Below are 18,461 nucleotides of genomic sequence, written 5' to 3'. Positions count from 1 at the left end.
GATTATGTAACTGTGGAAAACATGTGTAGATTTGTTACTTAAATAAAATACATATTTTTTAAAAATCAAATAAACATGAGGAAACTAACTGGTACACAAATATCTATGTGGGTTCATATTGGCTTAGAAAACCTCATCATGCCTGTTATATTTTTAAATTTATCTTGTTGCTTGTTTTCCCATTACATTTTAATCTGGTTTCAGACACACTCATGTATGTTGTAGACCACATGAGGTAAATAGGCCACATGTTTGACAAATATATAGTACACAACACAGTCTTTGATAGCAAATATCATAATAATGATCATAGCAGAGAAAAGCTTTTTAAGCAATGCTCCTAAAATATTGATTAAATACCATTATTGGGGGAGCTAGGTGGCTCAGTGGATTGAGAGTCCAGCCCAGAGATGGAAGGTTCTAGGTTCAAATCTAGCCTCAGATACTTCCTAGCTCTGTGACTCTGGGCAAGTCACTTAACTCCCATTGCGTAGCCCTTACTGCTCTTCTGCCTCTGAACCAATACCCAGTATTAATTCCAAGATGGAAGGTAACAGTTTAAAAAAATACCACCATGGTGAAAATGGCTTGAAAGAATCCTTGAAAACCTTCAGAAATGTATTGTAATAGTATATTCTATTTCATGTAGAGTACTATATCACCCAATTAAAGGAAATTTTAAAAAAATACAGAAAAATTCAGAAAAAATAATAATTTTCAATTCATTTAATCAGAAGTTGAATAAAAATCAAATTCACAACAGTAGGACATAAAGTAGTGCATAGAACAAAAATATCAATATGATTTTTAAGTTATTATAGAGATTAAACCAATTTATTAGTGTTGAAATAAACTCCTACTAAAGTAAAGGGAAATAGAAAATTGAGTGTATTTATGGTTGAGAGAAATTCAATACAATAAAAAATGCAAGTTGGATGGAACAACAAAACAAAAAGTCTGTGTACAAGTTACAGAATGAGTAATAGGACAAACATAAGAAGGATTCAAATTTTAGCATCAGTAAAACTGAAGAATGTTAATGATTGATGTAAAACTATTGGCTTAAATCTTATCAATGATGCATCAATTACAAGTAAAACATTTTTACTAATGTCTTCTCAAAGATCAACAACTTGACTGTATTTTTCTTAATTGAAGGCTTCACATTTCTGCTACCATCAGATGGAAATGTCATCCCTCTCAATATAAAGCAATTGATAATGCATATGCATTATATGATTCGTTCGTAGCTTACATCTTCCCCCCAAAAATGTGTATGTGATATAAATCACATATATTATGTATGCCTATGAAGTCAGGATAGTGACTCAGAAAGATCCCAAATTATTTAGAGTAGTTTTATTGATTTATCAAATTATTAAATGAATTATTCATTATAGAAAAAGTCACCAAAATGTCTTATAATATTCATGCTACTTGTATTAATAAAGATGCTCATTCAAAAACAGAATACTTTTTTAATTTTAGGTATAACTGCCAATAAAATGATGCTGAGAATAATTTTTAAATTACAGCATTTTCAGGAATATACTTTGAACCTGCTAGTCATATATTCATTTTCCTCTCTTCTAACTATAAATAAGTATGGCTTCCAATTAAAAATGGTATAGAATTAAAAATATTTTATCTATCACTTGTTCATGAATGACACAAATATCTATGGTTCCATATCCAATGAATTCATTTTTCACTGATATTAACATGTCATTTAATCTCAATTCAAATATAATTATAAATGCATATTAAGACAAGATAGATATTAAAATCTACCAAATGAAATCTAGAGGAACACTAAGCCAGTAATTCTTTCAGTTAATCACAGCTGGAAATTATAGAAAGATTATCCTTAAAGAATACAAACTTAGTGATTAGGGACATAGTGAAAATGCAACATAGCTAAGATTAGAAGAGAAATCGTTAACTGAAAAAAATAAAAGGTTTGCAGCAACTTTCTGTTCTAAACATCTCAATTTCAAGAAATATAAGGAGTGGATTCAAATTTATTATGTATTGTTCTTCATTTCATTTCCATTAATAAATAGTCAAATGTAGGAACATTGTAGGAAAATAATTACATTGATGCACTAAGTGAACTATGAGATGGACTAATAATTATAAAAAACTATTTGTAATTAAGCATTAAATATTTATTTAACAATGCATATCATTTGACCTACTATGTCATTGATAAGCTCATATCTCGAAGAGATCAAATAAAGATGGGAAAGTTATTATAAATTCAGAAAATTAGAGGACTTCTTTTTTATAAAAGTAAATTAAAAATGAGAAATAAAGTTGGTACCCATCAATTGGGGAATGGTTCAATAAAATGTAGCACATAAAAATAATGGGATGCAATTTCAAATGGACATGTATGAATTAAGGGAAAAAACACACCCTGGAAGAACTATATCAGAGCATTGCATTCATGTTTAGGTGCTACATTTTCAGGGGATTCCTGATCAATTAGAAGCAGCTGGTGGCACAGAAAAGAAATCAAGAAGTTCTTAGTTTACATCTGGTAACATATATTTGGTAACTTTGTTCCCCTAGGCAAGTCACTCAAACCATTATTTGCTTCAGTTTCTCTACTGTAAAATGGGGATAACAATATTACCTAACTCACAGTAATTGTGAGAGTCAAGCAAGATCATATTTGTAAGAGTACTTAGTTCAGTGTCTGGTGCTTTGAAAGTGCTAAGTAAATCTGCACATGATTTCTTTCTTTTTCAGACTGGATTGCCTCCAAAAAGGTTACCAGGATAGTGAAGGATCTGAAAATTATGTGACATAAAGGAAAACCTAGAAGAACTAGTAATATTTAGATGGGAAAATAAAAGATATATGTAAGATATGACGTCTATCTTCAAATATGTGAAGGGCCATCATATAGATTAGAGTCTTATCCTGGATTGTATCAGGGATAGGAACTATGACAAATAGTTCAATAGCAGACCTATAACATGGGCAGATATAAGGTAGTATTTTCCAACAATTAAAGCAGTTTACAAATGAGATGTACAACCTTGTTAGGCAATAATGGAAAAAGGGCCCTAATTAAAGCATTTTGTAAATATCTGCTAATTGTTTTGCTTAGTTCCAAAATAAACTAAGGTACAAAGTGGGGATAATATCTTAAATGATTCAAGGTAATTGAATATGACAGAAAATATTCAGAGAAAAATTAGACAATAGCTTCTGATGGATGCAGAAGAAGGGATTGCTTTTATGAGTAGGATATTGTACTAGGTGATCTCTATAAAGATTTTCAACTTTAAGGTTTTATGAACTATTTAAATATGATTAAATAATTTTGTGAGGGGGAAGGAGTATGCAAACTTTATTTTAAAGTGAAGGGGGAAAATAAGAACTACTCTAAACCTTGGAACTTAAACAAAGTATTGTACTTCCATGTCTAGCAGAAATGTACGGCTTTCTCTTTAGCTCACTTTCCAGGGTCCTCTATTCACCTGTCTTTTAATGTGCAATATAAAGAATACATAGCTAATTGGATTAGAAAGGAAAATTGAGGTCATCCCAACTCTAAAAAAAATTTAGAACATCTTCTAACTTTGAAGTTCCTTTCAACATAAATTTATTTTTCCTCCTCTTTCAGAACTAATGCCCATCAAAAGGAGCCTGTTTCTTTTCCAAGCCTTTAAATGAGTTTTGTAATTATTATTTTCACGAATGATTAATTTCTAGTATAAGAAAATTAAGAGGGTGCAAATAAGCCCATAGAAAAATTAAATAAAACAAAATGTTGCTTGCTGAAGCAGCAGATGTTGAATGTTTTGCAGACTTCCTGATCCCAGGAGTGACATTGTGACAGAACTGTGGTAACAAGTAAAGGCTTTTTTTCTGACCCTCACAGGGCCAGTTGATCAATGCTCCAGTGGCAAGTGAAGTTCATTATTATGATGTCCAGCAGGTGAAGGCATTCAGAAGGGGGCTGTCATTAAAGTGTGTGCGTGTGTGTGTGTTTTTGTGGTTGTCTGATAATTATAACCCTTATTTCCAAATAGCAGCAGTGTCATCCCTGTAGCATTTGTCATCCTTACAGCATGTAACAGGGGAAAACTTAAACTATAAAATATTACTCTCTTGATAATGTATGTAAAGCTGTCCCTAAATTTGGGGCAATATGTGATAAGATAGTCTTTGTAATACTCCATTGAGTTTTTGCAAAGGTAGACTGAGCAAAAGAGGTATATTTGAATAGAGGAAATAAGTTCTTATCTGTTTGTTTTTTCTGACTTTGTTTCTTGACATCATTTCTTAGTTTCTCATCCATGGTTTTATTTAGGTTTGTTGCCAGAATTTCAAATTGAGATAAATAAATAGTAAACATTAAAGAGGAAATAGAGCAATATAAACCATTGTGAAATGTAATTGGATTTGCCCTATGCACATCATCAATACTCAATTTGTTTTATTAGTTTTGTAATGTGTTCTACAATCAGTTTTATATAGCACTCTATTTGCTTTTATATAGCCTTTTCTGTCCTCCTATTCAAAATGATTTCAAAACAATAACTCCAAGTTTTAGCTTTTTATTACATTATTTTTGGACTATACATTCTCTATGCTCTTTGTTTGGTTAAAAATGAATTAACATCATCTGTAAAGTTGTATGTGCTATACCAGTTGAAGCCAAGAGTTCCCACTTTATTTTCTATTGTTAGTATCAATCATATTTATTTTAAGCATTTAAAATTTATTTGTTTAATTAATTTAGAATATTTTCCATTATTCCATGATTCATATTCTTTCCCTACCCTTCTCCTTCCCTCCTTTCATACATAATTAGCAATTTCACTTGGTTTTACATGTATTGTTGATCAAGACCTATTTCCATATTATTAATATCTGCAATAGAGTGATCATTTAGAGTCTACATCTGAATCATATCCTCATTGAACCACATGATCAATCATATTTAAAGAATCAAATTTTAAAATAATGTGATATTTAGAAGGTAAGGTATTTTTCAATGTCATTAGACTTAACCAGAAGGACACAAATTTAATAGACAGGAAAGGGAATTTTAAATGCCATAGATATAAACAATTCTCAGAAATTTAATAATGATTTTTATTTAATGTTTTATAACAATATGTTTTGGGAAACTTACAAACTTTAATTTTTATATAATGGCATTCTGCATAGGTGAAAGGAACTTTACCATATGGGAAATCATCATTACAATGTCATAGTTACAGCCATTATCCTAAATCTTTGTTTTGGCATTGGATTTAAAAAAAATATTATCCACAAACATGAGGAAATCTTTTCTATCAATTATGCTAAGTACCTGCTCTTTAATTTCTTATGTTATACATTTGGCTAATGTACTGAAAAGATAAATAATTTTTTCCAGGGTCAAATAATTGGAATGTGTCAGACTTGGGACTTATATATCCACATATTCTTGATTCTGAAGCACCTCATGCCACTATATATTACTGTGTATTTTTATTTTTAACATGTCAATACAATTTTAATAATTATTTTTCTGACATTTTGTGATTCATGTTATTTCCCTCCCTCCTCTCTAAGATGAGAAGTAATATGATGTAGGCTGTACATCTGTTAGTATACAATACATATTCCCCATTTATCACTTTTGAAAGAAGAAATATTACTTGCTACAAAGAAAAATTCATGGAGAAAATAAAGTGAATAATTAAATCTGCATTCAGATTCCATCAGTTCCTTCCATGGTTATAGATAACCTTTATAATCATAAATTCCTTGGAGTTGTCCTAGATCCTTAAGTTCCTGATAATAGTTAATTCATTCACAGTTTATTGTTGCACATTGCTGTTACTATGTACAATACTCTCCTGTTTCTTCTCACTTCACTTTATCACTTCATATAAGTCTTTCCATATATTTTTTGTGATCATCTTCTTAGCCATTTCATATGGCACAATAGTATTCTGTCACAATAGTATGCATTTCTATGTATTTTGAATTTTTTAAGATTACTTTTATTTCAGCTCAAAATTCTCTCCCTCACTTTGACCCCCAGCATCATTAAAATGGTGAGAAATATGATACCCACTATCTATGTATCTATTTCTGAATCTATGTAAAATGGATTCCCACATTTTCCATCTTCTAAAAATATGCTTCATCAGTTCACACTCCAAGTTCATCAATTTTCTATTTGGAAGTGGATAGAACTTTTTTATCACGAGTCCTTTGAAATTGTAATTCATTCAACTGACTGGATTTACTATGTCTTTCACCCTTGAAGATTTTTCTTCTATCACTTTTAGAAAAAAAAATCATTTATTCTTTTGGCTTCACGTATTTTAATTGGAATGGGTATTACATTTTATCAAAAGTTTTTTCTATATCTATGGAAAAATCATGTAATGTTTTTGTTATTTTTGGTGATATAGTCAATTACGCTTATCACTTATTTACCTAATATTAAACCAGCCCTTGATTTCGGGTATCAATCTATAGGGATCAACCTGCAGTTCCTATATAATTTATCTGTAGGTGTGCCCTGAGAAGGAGAATGGAGGCTAGAGGAAAATGGATGTGAGATAGGTAAGGCAGTCAGAGAAAGAGATGCAGGAATAAAGACTCAGAGACCACAAGTTAAAACACGTGGGGAGAAGCGAGCTCCTTAATTACCTCTCTATGCAGAGAAAGCAAGTAGAGAAATTATAAGTATGCGCAACAAGAGCACCTGCATGGAGCTGAGAATTCCAGGACAACCCCCATGGACCAGTTGGTCAAGAGATTAATGGGAGATGGGCGGGGCAGCTGAACTGGGTCAATTAGTCAGACATGAAGAGGCAATTATAGGCCATAGCAGGATTAAGAGGAGCAAGGAGCAAGAGCAACAGCAAGGGCTGTGAGAGCAAGAGGTGTAAGAGAAGAGGAGATGAGGAGGAGGCTTGCACCAGTTCCCCAGCCTTTGCTGGGGACCTTAGGAATGTCAAGTGGGAGGTGATTAATGAATACATGACATGATATAGGTTTTTACATTGGTAGCATTGAAAATGACAGAATCAAAGAGGAGATTAATCCAACCCACACTTTGTAAGGGGATTTAGTCTGAGCCAGGGCAATGTGGCTGTCAAAGCCCAGCCCAGGAATTTGCTAGTCCTTTGGATTGCCCTTTTCCATACAATTAACATTAAGTGATCTGACCATGTCTCTGGTACAATATCAATACATCAATTATTCTTCCAAGACACTAACATGCCTGGTATGCTACATATCCCCCTTTTTGTTTAAAAATTAAAACACAAGTGTATAAGGGTTAAAAATAAAAAAATTATAAACTCAATCAAAAATAAAATAGTAGTGAGTATAGCAAAATTAATAAAACAAAATGAATTCCAAATCAAAAAGCAAAATTAAATTTAAAAATTATGAAAGACCAAAATTAAAATAAGAATTATGTTAGCTTAGTAATAATCCTGTAAAAATGAGAAGAATGATCTTCATATCCACTAGCAAAATCAAAGGAAAAAAGGTTTATCAGAGACTTCCAGTCAAGATGGCAGCTTAGAGAAAGCTAAAGTTCAGATCTCCGGAAACCCTTCCCCACCAATCTCAAACTATATGCTCCTAGGGCGCCGAAATTCAAAACGATCAACAGCATAGACCCTGGGAATCCTCCTCCTGGACCTGGACCTGGATTAAAGGTACGGCACCCCTCAAAAACCAGAACCCGAAATCACTCGGACCTAAGGGGTAGGAGCGCAGAGTCCAAGGCTCTGGGAAGCCACGGCCCCTCCCACCTCAGAGAGCAGGGTCCTCTGAAACAACAGTAATCCCCAGGGCCGGCAAGACAGCCTCACGGGCGGGATCCTTCTATCCAAGTCTCAGTAAAAGCCACTGCCCTCGGAGCTCCAGGAAGCTGTGGCACTTCCCCCCTCAGAGAGCAAGGTCCTCTGAAACAACAGTAACCCTCAGGGCCGACAAGACAGCCTCATGGCCAGCTATTCTGAAGGCAACTTCTGGAAAGCAACCGGAACCAGTCGAGGGAGCACCCAAACAGCAGGGAAACAGAGAGAGCCGGGGGTGAGTGTAACCCCCTGGCCTGATCCTTCCATTCCAGTTCCAGTGAAAGTCACTGCCTTAAGGCATACTCAGTTCAACTCAGGGAAAGCTCATAGAATGAACAATCTGCCCAGGACTAAAACCTCTGAACACTAGACAGAGTAAAGAAAAGCTAATCCTCCCCATTCAGAGATGGCAAACTCCACAGAAGCACAGACATCCCAAAATCCCAAGAAAAATAAGAAGAAAGGGGCGACTTTGGACACATTCTATGGAGCCAAAATACAAAATACAGAGGAGATAGAAGACAATACACAAGAAAATGCTCCGAAACCTTCCAAAGGAAATGGAAACTCTCCACAAACCCATGAAGAATTTGAATCAGAAATGACCAAAAAGATGGAAGCCTTCTGGGAGGAAAAGTGGGAAATAATGCAAAAGAAATTCACGCATCTACAAAACCAGTGTGACCAAAATGAAAAGAAAAACAAGGCTTTAAAGAATCAGGCAACTGGAAGACAACGATCGTGTAAAAGAGCAAGAATTAATAAAGCAAAGCCAAAATACCAAGAAATTAGAAGAGAACATAAAATATCTCACCAACAAGGTGACAGATATGGAAAATAGAGGGAGAAGAGATAATTTAAGAATAATTGAACTTCCAGAAAAGCCAGAAATAAACACCAAACTCGACATCATGATACAAGATATAATCAAAGAAAATTGACCAGAGATTCTAGAACAAGGGGGTAATACAGCCACTGACAGAGCTCACAGAACACCTTCTACACTAAACCCCCAAAAGACAACCCCCAGGAATGTAATTACCAAATTCCAGAATTGAAATTCTGGAAATTCCAGAAGAAGAAATAGAATTCTTAAATAATCCCATATCAGAAAATGAAATCCAACAATCCATCAAAGAATGTCCTAAGAAAAAAACCCCAGGGCCTAATGGATTCACCAGTAAATTCTATCAAACATTCAGAGAACAGTTAATCCCAATACTATACAAACTATTTGACATAATAAGCAAAGAGGGAGTTCTACCAAACTCCTTTTACGACACAAACATGGTACTGATTCCAAAACCAGGCAGGTCAAAAACAGAGAAAGAAAACTATAGACCAAACTCCCTAATTAATATAGATGCAAAAATCTTAAATAGGATACTAGCAAAAAGAATCCAGCAAGTGATCAGAAGAATCATCCACCATGATCAAGTAGGATTTATACCAGGGACGCAGAGCTGGTTCAACATTAGGAAAACCATCCACATAATTGACCACAGTAACAAGCAAATCAACAAGAAACACATGATTATCTCAATAGATGCAGAAAAAGCCTTTGATAAACTACAACACCCATTCCTATTAAAAACACTAGAAAGCATAGGAATAAAAAGGTCATTCCTAAAAATAATAAACAGTATATATCTAAAACCATCAGCTAATATCATCTGCAATGGGGATAAACAAGACGCATTCCCAATAAGATCAGGAGTGAAACAAGGATGCCCATTATCACCTCTACTATTTGACATTGTACTAGAAACACTAGCAGTAGCAAGTAGAGAAGAAAAAGAAATTGAAGGCATCAAAATAGGCAAGGAGGAGACCAAGTTATCACTCTTTGCAGATGACATGATGGTCTACTTAAAGAATCCTAGAGATGCAACCAAAAAGCTAATTGAAATAATCATCAACTTTAGCAAAGTTGCAGGATACAAAATAAACCCACATAAATCATCAGCTTTTCTACATATCTCCAACACAGCTCAGCAGCAAAAATTAGAAAGAGAAATCCCATTCAAAATTACCTTATACAAAATAAAATACCTAGGAATCTACCTCTCGAGACAAACACAGGAACTATATGAACACAACTACAAAACACTCTCCACACAACTAAAACTAGACTTAAGCAATTGGAAAAACATTAACTGCTCATGGATAGGACAAGCCAATATAATAAAAATGACCATCCTACCCAAACTTATTTATCTATTTAGTGCCATACCCATTTAACTACCAAAATACTTCTTCACTAATTTAGAAAAAAACATAACAAAATTTATTTGGAACAACAAAAGATCAAGGATATCCAGGGAAATAATAAAAAAAAATACACATATGATGGGGGCCTTGCAGTCCCTGACCTTAAACTATATTACAAAGCAGCAGTCATCAAAACAATTTGGTACTGGCTAAGAAACAGAAAGGAAGAACAGTGGAATAGACTGGGGGAAAGCAACCTCAGCAACATAGTATATGATAAACCCAAAGATCCCAGCTATTTGGACAAAAATCCACTATTAGATAAAAACTGCTGGGAAAATTGGAAGACAGTGTGGGAGAGACTAGGAATAGATCAACACCTCACACCCTACACCAAGATGAATTCAAAATGGGTGAGTGACTTAAACATAAAGAAGGAAACCATAAGTAAATTGGGTAAACACAGAATAGTATACATGTCAGACCTTTGGGAGCGGAAAGACTTTAAAACCATGCAAGACATAGAAATAATCACAAAATGTAAAATAAATAATTTTGACTACATCAAATTAAAAAGCTTTTGCGCAAACAAAACCAATGTAACTAAAATCAGAAGGGAAACAACAAACTGGGAAAAAATCTTCATAGAAACCTCTGGCAAAGGTTTAATTACTCAAATTTATAAAGAGCTAAATCAACTATACAAAAAATCAAGCCATTCTCCAATTGATAAATGGGCAAGGGACCTGGATAGGCAGTTCTCAGATAAAGAAATCAAAACTATTAATAAGCACAGGAAGAAGTGTTCTAAATCTCTTATAATCAGAGAAATGCAAATAAAAAGAACTCTGAGGTATCACCTCACACCTAGCAGATTGGCTAACATAACAGCAAAGGAAAATAATGAATGCTGGAGGGGATGTGGCAAAGTAGGGACATTAATTCATTGCTGGTGGAGTTGTGAACTGATCCAACCATTCTGGAAGGCAATTTGGAACTATGCCCAAAGGGCGACAAAAGAATATTTACCCTTTGATCCAGCCATAGCACTGCTGCGTCTGTACCCCAAAGAGATAATGGACAAAAAACTTGTACAAAAATATTCATAGCTGAGCTCTTTGTGGTGGCCAAAAACTGGAAAACGAGGGGATGCCCATCAATTGGGGAATGGCTGAGCAAATTGTGGTATATGTTGGTGATGGAATTCTATTGTGCTCCAAGGAATAATAAAGTGGAGGAGTTCCATGGAGACTGGAACAACCTCCAGGAAGTGATACAGAGCGAGAGGAGCAGAACCAGGAGTACATTGTACACAGAGACTAATACACTGTGGTATAATCGAACGTAATGGACTTCTCCATTAGTGGCGGTGTAATGTCCCTGAACAATTTGCAGGGATCTAGGAGGAAAAAAAAAAACACCATTCATAAGCAGAGGATAAACTGTGGGAGTAGAAACACCGAGGAAAAGCAACTGCCTGAATACAGCAGTTGAGGGGATATGACAGAGGAGAGACTAAATGAACACTCTAATGCAAATATTATCAACATAGCAATGGGTTCAAATCAAGAAAACATGTAATGTCCAGTGGATTTACGCGTCGGCTATGGGGGGTGGGGGGGAGGAAAAGAAAATGATCTATGTCTTTAATGAATAATGCTTGGAAATGATCAAATTAAAAAAAAGTTCATCAATGACCAATAATAATAAAAATAATAATAATAAAATGATCTTAACTCTCTAGTTAGCCTGCATTAACGTGATATCAGTCCCATAGTCCACAATACAGGAGCATTAATATATCATCTTACCCACATACAGCCAAGACTATAAGAAGTTGTCAGACCTTTAATAGTTAAAGAAAAGGACTATATCTCGAGATGAAGGGGAATTCTTTTCTTTCCCTTGTTCTGATCATGCATAGTTGTAGGGATATATAAGCCAAGATGCCTGCCACATAGATATATGGTTGGAACTTTGGTACCAGGCCTACCTGTGAATGAGGGTGTCAAAACACTGCGTCCTTTTACCTCCAAACTTAGCAACCAACATATATCCATCTCACATGGAATATACATCTGTCTGTGGCTTAGGCTATCTGGCCAAGTATAAGGTATCCATTGCATCCAATCTTATGCAATCAGACACAATAACTCAGAATAGTTCCAGTAAGTTTAACAAATTCTGTCATGTTCCTATAGTCTCAGGCTTTTGGGTATGTATAAAAATAAAAATTCAGATTTATAGTGTAACAAGGGAATCACTTTAAAAGACTGATATATATTAATTTAAGGTCGCCAAGGAATCAGCTATGTAATTCCTAAATGAAAAACTCAAGTCAGCCGTCAGCCTTTTTTGGAGTTTAATTACAATAGGAGTAAGAAGGGAATTAGAGATAGAGAGAGAGAAAAAGGGAGAGAAGGGAATAGGGCTTAAATACCCCTTCTGTTTAGGCTGGGCCAAGATAGGGGGTCTGAAGACTCCAGGGGGAGTTGAGGTTTTGGTCGGTGTGGTTCCTGGGCTCTGAGAAGGCTTGCTCTGAAGGAAGCTGAAGGTGGGGGCCTCTGAGACTGTTTCTCCATTTTGGACACGTGAGTAATAGGGACTGATCTCTTTTCTTTGCCCCAGCTATCTAAGGGCTTGGGCCTTTTGGCCCAGCCTAAACAGAAGGGGTATTTAAGCCCTATTCCCTTCTCTCCCTTTTTCTCTCTCTCTATCTTTAAGGAAACCATCCAAGTTCCTCCCCTCAGTTCTCCCATCTACCAATCCCTGTTCATCAATTTCCCTGTGCCAATGGAGGCTCTAGCTTAACCCAGGACCGCCCAGAGGTTTCTGGCTTTTGCATATGTCTGTTGAAGGTCATATTTTCAAATGATTAAATCTTTACTCCTTTGCTACAGCCCTTTCTAAATCCTGTTAACTTGAGTATGGTAGAGATTGGAATAATTAAATTTTGATCTAGGCTGCAGCCCTTACTCAATCCTGTTAGGACTGAATAGGGTGGAGATTGATTCCAAGTATCTCCATTGTATCAATTCTAAAATCAATCAAGACTCAAAGAAATTCCTGTTCTATGCTTAAGCATAGGTCAAAGTCCTTTCCATTGTTCAGCAAAGGGTTTCTGTCCTAAAGTAATCTTAAGAAGGGAAGAGAAGGAACCTCCCATGCCAATGGGGTTCCCATTCCAATAGACTATCAGTAAGAAATTTTCCAAGTATGAAATATCCCAATGGTGAAATTTCCAACATTTATAAGTCTAAGGAAATTTGAGGTTTACAATAGTTAATTCATAGTTCAGGACCAGAGTATTAATACTACTTTCCATGTACTTCTAGTACTTAAAAGAAAATATATGGGAAAAATAATCAGGGAAAATAAAAATAAAATTAATACAAAATTTCAAACCCATGGCTCACATTCCATGCGGCATACTTGTAGCTGAGCCAATGTGTAATATCAGAAATTTGTACTCAAAAATTATTCCTATTTCCCTAATTTAAGTTGACCAAGATTCACCTTGTACATGTGCAAAATTCTTCATCAGGAAAAGCTTTACAAAAACATTAATACAACATTTAGTGCAAATTTTTAAAAGTACCAATATTCCCATAAACATTACATTTCGATTTGTTGATTAAACAACAAGAATGATGAGAATGAAGTGATATTGCAACTTCTGGATGCATATTTCTGATATAAGCCTTATTTAAACCTTTACTTCTATATAAATAAACCAATCAATATGACAACCAAGAATATGACATTGCCAATGTTTGAAAAATTCATTCTACCAAATCAAATTTGGGGGTTAATAGAAGCCTAAGCTTCTTTTCATGTAGAAGCAATTTCTAGAGCTATTTGCTCATATAGAATTTGATGTAACATTAATTCCTTGTTGTAAATGTATAATATCCAATGTACTTTTTCTACAAGCTTATTAGTGCCAATTTTTCCCATTTTTTTTAGTATATACCCCAAAGGGGAATCTTGGGGTATGCTTTGCCTCTGTCCCATGTAGATGTGGAATGTCCAATTCGACATAGGAGGGTCAACAACTGTGTGTCCACAGAGGTTGCCCAAACAAGAGCACTCAGTTTACCACTGAGGCGAGACTTCCCACATACCAGAACATCTTTCAGTATTAGAAGGGGAAGCCGAAAGACCCCAAATCCAGTGGCCTGCCTGACCTCTGAGGCTGGTGGGAGAGAGGATGAAAGAGTTCCCATAAAGATATCACCCAAAAGATGGGGTTTTCAGGGGTAATGATCAAAAATAGTTTGTGAACAAAATGGACAGTTGGAGTAGATGCCAATGCCCCTGTAAGATTAACATGTAACTACACCAATGGTGGTTGGCATATAATAGCTATATAAGTATTGTCATGAATAGAATCTAGACATAGATGTAGATGATAGTTTTAAGTAACTTAGGTTCCCAATTAAAAATCTAAAAGTGTGGGACTTCCGGTCAAGATGGCAGCTTAGAAACAGCAAAAGTTCAGACCTTGGAAACCCTTTCTTACCGATCGCAAACTGAGTGTTCCTAGTACACCTAAATTCAAGCTGAACAACAGGACAGACCCGAGGAACCCTCCTCCCAGACCTGGATCAAAAGGTACGCCCGCCCAAAAGCCAAAACCCTAGATCACTTGGATCTAAGGGGCAGGCAGAAGGAAGGTGCCAGGACCCATCCCCCCAACCCAGAGTGCTGAGCCCACAGAAACAGCAGGAACTTCGGGGCCAGCAAAAGGGACCCAGGGCTGGCTATTTTGAAGGACTCACCTTGAAAGCAACCTGAGCCAGTCTCCAGAATGCCCAACAAAGACAGCAGGGAAACATAGAAAGAAGGGGTAAGCCTATAGCCCCCTGGCTGGGTCCCTCCACCTGAGTCTCAAGGGAGGTTCCAGCTTTAGGGCACCAGCTGAATCCAATCCCATCAGGGGCTCTCAGAGCTTCTTAAAAGACAGAAACCTCAGGGCCAGCAAAGGGGTTGTTCCAAAGAACTTACCTTGAAAGTAACCTGGGCCAGTCTACGGGCATTCAATACAGATTGTGGAGGAGGAGTTTGGGTTTTTTTTTTCTCTCTCTCTTTTTTTTTTGGTTCTGGGATCATTCAGCCCACACCAACTGAACCTAATCCCATCAGAAGCCCTCAGAGCCCAGGGAAGCCACAACTCCTCCCCCCTTAAAGAGCAGTCTTCTGAAAGAACCAGCTGAATCTAATCCCATCAAAAGTCTCTTTGAAAGCCTAGGCTCCCTGCCCATCCTCACTGACTGCTAGACTTTAAGCCAATCAAAAGCCTCCAGAAGACAGGGAAACTCAAACCCCCAATAACACTCCTCCAGAGACTTCACCAAGAGATCTTCTGTTAAAGCTCCAAGAGGAGAGACTGATAGAAGTCCCCAAAAAACAAAGAAAATTAGAAGAACAAGAGCACAGACAAATACGGGGAGTAAAGAAGGGGAGAATTTGAGCAAACAACAGAAAAAGAAGAAAGAGACTATAATAGACAGCTACTACTCAGCAAATGGAACAGAGGGGGAGAGATCATCAAATAATAAACCAGAAATCCCAGCGAATTGGATACAGGCTGTGGAAGAACTCAAAACACAACTAAGAGAGGCTGAAGAAAATTGGAAAAAGAACTTAAAAATTAAGATAAGTCATCTGGAAACAGAGACACTTGAACTAAAACAAGAAAATAGTGTCTTGAAAGCCAAAATCAACCAGCTGGAAAATGAGGCAAAGTAGATGAAAGATGAGGCAAAGGAGATGAAAGATGAGGTAAAGAGGATGAAAGACAATCTTCAAAGAAAATCAGACCAGAAGGAAAAAGACGACCAAAAAGCCAGAGATAAAATCCAATCTTTAAGAACCAGAATACAACAACTAGAATCAAGTGACCTCACAAGGCAGCAGGACAGTATAAAACAAAACAAAAAGAATGAAAAAATTGAGGAAAATGTGAAGCATCTCATTCACAAAATGGACGATTTAGAAAATTGTTCAAGAAGAGACAATTTAAGAATAATTGGACTACCAGAAGACCACAACAAAAGAAAAAGCCTAGACATAATACTAGAGGAAATTATCCAGGAAAACTGTCCCGAGATCCTACAAAAAGAGGGGAAAGTGGAGATTGAAAGAATCCACAGATCACCTCCTGTATTTAATCCCCAACTGACAACACCAAGAAAGGTTAAAGACAAATTCAAAAACAATCATATGAAAGAAAAGATATTACAAGCTGCCAAGAAGAAGCCATTCAGATACCATGGAAACACGGTGAGGTTAACACAGGATCTGGCTGCATCCACACTGAAGGACCAAAAGGCATGGAATACGATATTCTGGAAAGCAAGTGAACTAGGTCTACAACCAAGAATAAAATACCCATCAAAACTGACTATATTCTTATAGGGGAAAGTATGGTCATTCAACACAACAGAAGAGTTCCAAGCATTCATAAAAAAAAGACCAGACCTGAACAGAAAATTTGATGTCCAACTACAGAACTCAAGAGAATCATCAAAAGGTAATTAAAAAAGACAAAAAACAAAATAACAAAAAAATTTTTAAGAGACTCAATAAGTTAAAATGATATGTATCCCTATAAGAAAAGAGGTCATTGGTAACTCTTAAAAACTGTTGCTATCACCTGAGCAGCTAGAAGAATTACACTCAGAGGGAACAGTGACTAACTGTATAGGATGAAAGGACAAGACATAAATAGGTATATAGATATATGCATGTATAAATACATATACATGTGTATGTATGTATATATATATATATATATATTACTAGAGCTAAAACAGAAAAGAGGTTATGACTAAAAGAAATGGGAAAAGAAACAAATGGGGGTAAATTTATATGTTACAAAGAAGCTCATACCGGGAGGGGGGAGAACATCAATACACTGGAAGGGTAAAGAGATTGGAGATAAGAAATACTCAACTCTTCTGTACTTTGAAAGTGACCCAAGGAGGGAAGAACAACCCAATCCATTGGGGAAGAGAATAGATTTGCACCCTATAGGGGAGTAGAAGGGTAAAAAACCGACTGGGGGGGGGAGTGAAGCAGTACAAGGGAGGGAGAGGGTGGGGGGAAAATTTTTAAACGACTACAGGGGAAAATAAGGGTACTTTTAGACTAGTATATCTATAAGCAAATTAATGATATTCTTCTTTAGATAAACTGCCTCTTAGAAAAAGTACATTTGTGTGGATATTGCATTAGACCTGTCCCTAAGGCAGTGGTTTTGCCTTGTTTGTTTTTCTGCTCTTTTTTTTCTGGTGTCTGGCCTCTGTGCTGTGCTGTGGTTGGTGCTAGACAGACATCTGCTTTCTCCTCTCTCTGGGTTGACTTTCTTTGGAAATGCTGGATGTCTTTGGTTTTCCTCCATGGGTTTCTGGTATCTGAGAAAATAGAAGCAAAATCTCGACCCCAAATGAAAGACTTATTGGGTCTTAGTCATTTGGAAAGTGAATGAAAATATATCCATTTTGTTTTTGAATTTGGGCTTTAAATTTCTTTGAGCCCTTTCCCCACTTGTTTGTATTTAAGAATTTTCTGGAATATCCATCTTATGAAAGATATTTCATGATTTATCCAATTTAGCCCATCTATTGCTGGTAGAAGCACTGTTATTCAAATTTTGTCTTTTTAGACTGTTTTGGAATGGCCAAATGTGCAAGATTATTTAAAAGATGTGTAATAACTTTGCATACTACTTCATTTTGAGCTTTAGCTCATGCATCAGGAGAGTAATTATCTCCAATCACATAGCAGTTTTTCAATTTTTACAAGAGGAGCATATTGTGATGCATCCCTTTGCCAAAATTGTGCAGTTCTTAAAATCCTGCAGTTGCCTCTTTGAAGTGAAGAAGTGACACTATATAATCCACAAAATTTGCATTGCCAAGTAATTTTACTTGTTTGTATAGAATATTGAGGTACAATAGATCTGGCACTCCGATATTGTAGTGAGTGCGAATTATCTGCTTGCTAAAAAGCAGTGGCTGCTAGGTCATTTACTTTCACAATTCCCTCATATATAAGTCAAAGAAGGTTCATGTCAGAGTAAATATGTGTTATAACATTTCCACTCTCACTTTGCAAGATATTCATTGATGTTTAATATTCATCATTTAAATCAATAACCATAGAAACAACATACAATGAATCAGATGTGATTACACAAGTTTGTGCTATGATCTTAAGCACATGTCAACTTTGCTTTCTGAAAAAAAAAAACTATATTGTGCATGCATCAACACCACATGACTGTCTGATATAGAGCTTCTGCTTTTTCCTGTTTAGATGTAGTGAAAGTTTTCACAGCATTATCAACAAGGAGCAATGATGTTATTGTTTTTAAACCAGCATATCTAAATTTATAACTAAAAAGAT

Source organism: Monodelphis domestica, chromosome 3 (assembly GCF_027887165.1).
Source record: "Monodelphis domestica isolate mMonDom1 chromosome 3, mMonDom1.pri, whole genome shotgun sequence".
In the NCBI taxonomy this organism is placed as follows: Eukaryota; Metazoa; Chordata; class Mammalia; order Didelphimorphia; family Didelphidae; genus Monodelphis; species Monodelphis domestica.
The sequence above is the reverse complement of the archived record's forward strand: the minus strand, read 5'-3'. Positions refer to the sequence as shown.